The sequence below is a fragment of the Abrus precatorius genome, unplaced genomic scaffold (assembly GCF_003935025.1).
Source record: "Abrus precatorius isolate BTA unplaced genomic scaffold, Abrus_2018 Scaffold5, whole genome shotgun sequence".
Taxonomy (NCBI): domain Eukaryota; kingdom Viridiplantae; phylum Streptophyta; class Magnoliopsida; order Fabales; family Fabaceae; genus Abrus; species Abrus precatorius.
This window is the reverse complement of record NW_020874395.1, coordinates 21,442,474-21,448,525: the sequence shown is the minus strand read 5'-3', so window position 1 is coordinate 21,448,525 and position 6,052 is coordinate 21,442,474. Positions and strand designations below refer to the sequence as shown.

The 6,052-nt window shown below is 39.5% G+C and overlaps 1 non-coding gene across 1 annotated transcript; it reads left to right on the top strand.

The window, feature by feature from the left end:
• Positions 1 to 5,239: 5,239 nt before the first annotated feature.
• Positions 5,240 to 5,344, top strand: LOC113868241. Its single transcript, XR_003505263.1, has one exon. It is a non-coding gene; the product is annotated as a small nucleolar RNA R71 (small nucleolar RNA).
• The last annotated feature ends 708 nt before the right edge of the window (positions 5,345 to 6,052 follow it).

Sequence of the window (6,052 nt, the reverse complement as noted above, 5' to 3'; positions counted from 1 at the left end):
CAGAGAATATAATATGATTAAACAGTTATAGCAAGAACTGAACTAGAGTAAAAAAAAAAATTTTTTTTTTTTTTTTTTTAAACAAAAGAGTCACTAATTAATAATCAACACTCTCTGCCATGTAGACCGAAATTTGGGATGTTACAGGTGGTGGAGGTGTTGCAGAGACAACACTCTTTTGCATTGCAGCTAATTGCTATACCAAGCTCATCAATCTTGTGCTCCAATTTGTTTGGTTCTGCAGCTTGAACTTCATGCACACTTCTAGTAACACAAGAATTCTGTCTAGTTGCAAATTGCTGGGAGTTGGCAGCCATGTTTTCTATCAAGTTCCTGGCTGCCACAGGGGTCTTATCTACCAAAGCTCCTCCACTTGCTGCATCGATCATACTCCTATCCATTGGGTGTAATCCCTCATAGAAGTACTGGATCAGCAATTGATCGCTAATTTGGTGGTGGAGGCAGCTGGCACATAGTCTTTTAAACCTCTCCCAGTATTCATAGAGAGTTTCTCTTTCTAGTTGTCTAATTCCACAAATTTCTTTTCTTATGGATGCAGCTCGGGATGCTGGAAAGAACTTCTCTAGAAAGAGTCTTTTGAGGTTGTCCCAACTTGTAATAGATCCAGGAGGAAGGTAGTAGAGCCAATCCTTTGCAGTGTCCATTAATGAGAAAGGAAAAGCCTTCAATTTGACATGCTCCTCCGGAACACCTTGAGGTCTCATGGTGGAACATACAATGTGAAACTCCTTCAAGTGTTTGTGAGGGTCTTCACCTGCAAAACCATGGAATTTAGGTAGAAGGTGAATTAATCCAGTTTTTAAAAGAAAAGGGGCATCCACATCTGGATATTGGATGCACAATGTTTGGTATGTGACATCCGATGCAGCTAGCTCCTTAAGATTGTCGTTAATCCTCATCAAATATGCAAAAAAATAAATGCAGTACTAGGGTGTTGTCCTAGGTCTTCTCCAAGGAATTTTTGGTTGGGAACATACATCGAACAAGTGTGAACATATATTTTAAAGCAAGTAAATTGGGGGGAGGTTTGTCAATTTCCAGATTTTAATCAAGAGCAAAGTGTAAACTAGTGAAATTCAATCAATTAAAATGAGTAATTCCTAGTCAATCAATGAGTTCCATCATTATTCTTTCAAATGATTCAATAATCCCCTTTCTTTCCCTTGAATTAAGTTAATCTAACAAGCGAAAATTAACTTTAACATCCCAATTAAAATTAAGCATCTTAATGGGCTTCAATCTCTATCCCTAAGATTAAGAAACCTCAAGGATTAATCAAAATTAAGCAATTTTGAATTAGAATTTTGTTGGATAATTTAGGGTTCATTAAGCAATGTTCCCTTCATGCAAATTCCATTTCATTCAAAGATTGGGGTCAATAAATTCAAGGAAAGAAAGATTTGTATTGCAATTAATCCCAAGAATTCAAGATTCATGTGCATTGACTAGGAATTACAAGGAAGTTTAGCCCTCCATGTGGATGGGCTTCACAAAAGAAAAGAAGAAATGCAAGAAAGTAAGTAACATTAATGTAAATTCAACCAAAATCAAAAGGGAAATTGGAAATTAAAACCTATAGAGGACCCTTGGCTGTCACCCAAGACTCCAATGTTCTGAAGAAATGTCTCAATTTGGCAAAGGAAAATTGTGTAAAGTGTAAAAGTCCCGTAACCTAATTCCTAAAATCTATTTATAGTGGATGACATGTCACCAAAGTGTCCACTTTTTCCTTTGAAAGTGTCCACTTTGGGCCTTGAAAGTGTCCACACACAATTCTCGTAAAATTGTCAATTCTCAGGAGTTGTCACTATTGGTCTTGAAAGTGTGAACTTTGGATGCGCGTAGCCACTTTGAAAGTCAATAGTGGCCACGCGCATCATGCTTCAAAATTGGCGTTCCTGGAGCTTCTGGAGTTGCCACTTTTGGTCTTGAAAGTGGCTACTTTGGATGCGCGTAGCCACTTTGAAAGGCAATAGTGGCCACGCGCATCATGCTTCCAATTTAGCGTCCCTGGAGCTTCTGGAGTTGCCACTTTTGGTCTTGAAAGTGGCTACTTTGGAACTTTTAATGCCCAGACTTGCTGTAGTTGCCACTTTTGCTCCTAAAAGTGGCTACTTTGGGGGCAACTTTCATCCAAGGACTAAGATTTCTCAAATTTAACTTGGGCACTCTGCAAAATCATCAAGATAATTAAAAATGTAATCTATATCTATGTAATTAAATGCAAATTAACCAAAAATTAATAAACCTATGATATTTACTCAAAATGTGATTGCTATATTATTTGCACTATCTAAGTCCATTTTTTCTATTAAGGAGCACCAAAAAGGCAAGTAAAAATATAATAAAAAGTGAATTCATCAAGACTTCAATACAATGCTCAACCAAGTCAGAAAATATGCTCAACATGCATCTTTGAAATGTACCGGGAGCATTGCAAAGCTCGAATGGCATTCTCCTATATGCAAATGTACCGAATGGGCATGTAAAAGTGGTCTTCTCCTGATCCTCAGGAGCTATGCATATTTGAAAATAACCAGAGAATCTATCTAGGAAACAGTAGTGAGACTTACCTGCCAGGCACTCTAGCATCTAATCTATGAAAGGTAGAGGAAAGTGGTCTTTCTTGGTCGCCTGGTTGAGCCTCCTATAATCAATGCAGACTCTCCAGCTGTTCTACACTCTAGTGGACAAGAGCTCATCCTTTTCAGTCTTCACCACTGTAATCCCTGACTTTTTGGGCACCACCTGCACTGGACTCACCCATGTGCTATCTGATATCGGGTAGATGATGCCTGCCTGGAGTAGCTTGGTGATCTCCTTCTTCACCACCTCCAAAATGATCGAATTTACCCGCCTCTGGGGTTGTCTCACTGGCTTAGATCCTTCTTTCAACAAAATATGGTGCATGCACAAGGAAGGGCTGATTCCAGGGATGTCAGCCAAGGTCCATCTAATAGCCTTTCTATGCTTCCGAATCACATCGAGCAACTGCTCCTCTTTGTCCTCATCAAGCTCAGTGGATATGATCACATGGAGCTTCTCACCTGCTTCCAAATAAGCGTATTTTAGATGCTCAGGCAAGGGTTTAAGCTCTAAGGTGGGAGGCTGCTCAATTGAAGGTAGTGGTTTAGCACTTTCATTTGAAATGATTTCTGCAACATTTAAACCACAAGGGTTAGATTCAATTGTACTTGCTGTACTCAATGAACCACATTCTATCCCTTTTGATTTTTCAATGTCATTAATGTCAGAAGTTGCAGAATCTAAATCCAGAAAATCAGCAATACAGATATCACACAAAGATGAATTAGTACAATATTCACAAATTTTAGTATCTGTGGTATCTACACAATCAGAAAAATCAACGAAAGAGTCTCCTAAAAATTCAACAAAACTATCATCTATCAAGCTATCAAGAACATCAATATGGAAAACTGAATGCTCCTCAGGTGAGTGCTTTATAGCATCTAGTAGGTTGAAGCGAACCACACCCTCTCCAAACTCCATAGTGAGAGTTCCAACATCTACATCAATTTTGGTCCTGGCCGTCTTCAAGAATGGCCTCCCCAAGATGATAGGTGCAGCTCCTTTTATTGGCTCTTCTTCTTGCATGTCCAAGATGTAAAAGTCAGTAGGAAAGATCAAGTCATTCACTCTCACTAGAACATCCTCCACAAGGCCGGCTGGATTAGTGGTGCTCCTATTTGCTAGCTGGATGATGACACCTATGGGCTGCAATGGTCCAAGAGACAAAGATGTGAAGATAGATAAAGGCATAACATTAATAGATGCACCTAAATTAAGCATGGCATTATCTATCCTATTATTGCCTATAATACAGGGAATAGTAAACGTCCCTGGATCTTTGCATTTCTTAGGCATGGAAGTTTTCTGCCTCTCAAAAAGGGCTAATACATTCCTCCCCATGTTCACTCTTTCATTACCCTTTAGTCGCCTTCTATGAGTGCACAAGTCCTTAAGAAATTTCGCATACTTTGGGATTTGCTTGATAACATCTAACAAGGGGATATTGACTTTAACCTTTCTGAAGGTATCCAGAATTTCTTTGTCAACCTCTTCTTGCTTCTTGCTGGGCTGAGCTGTTCTTTGAGGGAAAGGAATAGGAATGGACCTCTCTTCTTTGTCTACCACTTTTGGTTGACATGGTGTGGACATAGGTGCAGGCTGCTCTTGGCTCTTAATCTCTCCTCCTTCATCTTCTGCAGCTAGAGTGCAACTAGGATCCTTTTCCTTAAGCATCTCTGGCTCTTGCATCACCTTACCAGATCTCAAGGTAATGACACTCATATTCTTTGGGTTTGTTACAGTTTGTGCAGGGAGATTGCCTGAACCTTGAGATTGAAGTTGATTTAGGGATGAAGCAAGTTGACCCATTTGATTCTCTAAGGTCTTAATACTTGCTTGAGTCTATTGTTGGAAAGCCTGACTCTGTTGCTGGAAATTGAGATTATTCATAGTGAGTTGCTTCACAAGGTCTTCCAAGGATGACTCACTCTTTTGAGGTGTAGGAGCTAGTGAAGAAGATGCTTGATGGTGCGACTGAGATGAAGATGATGGATGGTGATGTTGCTAGGCTGAATATGGCTTACTTTGTCCAGCTTGATGTGGTTGGAAATGGTTGTTGGTTGGTTGGCTAGAGCCTTGATGCTGTGCATTTCCTCCCCACCTTAAGTTAGGATGGTTCCTCTAACCGGGATTATATCTATTAGAAGATAAATCCCAGCTTTGTTGTTACTGCAGCTGCTGAAAAGGAAATTTATTAGCATAAATATTAGCAGCATAAGCTTGAGGATTACCATCCAAAGATTCAGTTTCTTGCAATGTGGGGCAACTATGAGTGAAGTGATCCGTAGATGAACAAATCCCACAAAGCATGGTTGGAATGGATGGAGGTGGTGTATATGCAGCAGAATTCTTTTCGATGGATGCCAATTGTTTTACCATAGAAGCCAACTCATCTAGCTTATGCTCCAGCTTGTGTGAATCTGAAGTTTGAATTTCATTAACACTCCTGGACATGATGGAATTTTGCCTTGTAGCAAACTGTTGAGAGTTAGCTGCCATATTCTCAATGAGGTTTCTAGCAGCAGCAGGAGTCTTGTCAACTAGGGCTCCCCCACTAGCTGCATTGATCATGCTCCTATCCATTGGGTGTAAACCCTCATAGAAGTATTGGATTAGGAGCTGGTCACTTATTTGATAATGGGGGCAGCTAGCACAAAGTCTCTTGAAACGCTCCCAATATTCATACAAACTTTCCCTCTCCAGCTGCCTAATACTACATATTTCCTTTCTTATTGAGGCAGCCCTTGAGGCAGGGAAAATTTTTTCCAGGAACAATTTCTTGAGGGTGTCCCAACTTGTAATAGAGCCAGGTGGAAGATAATACAGCCAATCTTTAGCCAAATCCATAAGAGAGAACGAAAAAGCCTTCAATTTCACATGCTCTTCAGGCACACCTTGTAGTCTCATTGTAGAGCAAACCATATGAAATTCCTTGAGGTGTTTATGTAGATCTTCACCTGCAAGACCATGAAATTTAGGCAAAAGATGGATTAGGCCAGTTTTAAGAACAAAAAGGGCATCCACATCCGGGTATTGGATACACAAAGTCTGGTAAGTCACGTCCAGTGCGGCAAGCTCCTTAAGTGTAAGGTCATTTTCTGCCATTTCTAAAGGTTCAAAATTTAAAGAATGCAGAGAAGAATATATGGAAGATGGAGAAGATGGTTCCTCAGTATGTGCAGAGTTTTGTCTATTAAGGTTCCTAAGATTCCTATGGAATGTCCTATCAATTTCAGTATCTGGAGGATATAAATCTCCTGGATTTGATCTAGTCATTCATTAGGAATTAGCTATGGAAAATTGAAAAGAAGTAAACTAATGAAGCAGTAAAAATGCAGAAAAATTCATATGACAATTATGCAGAAAAACTAACATCTAAGTGCAGTAAAATAAAGCATTAACACCAAACAACAAAAACAGAAAGAAATTGCAAACTATGGAA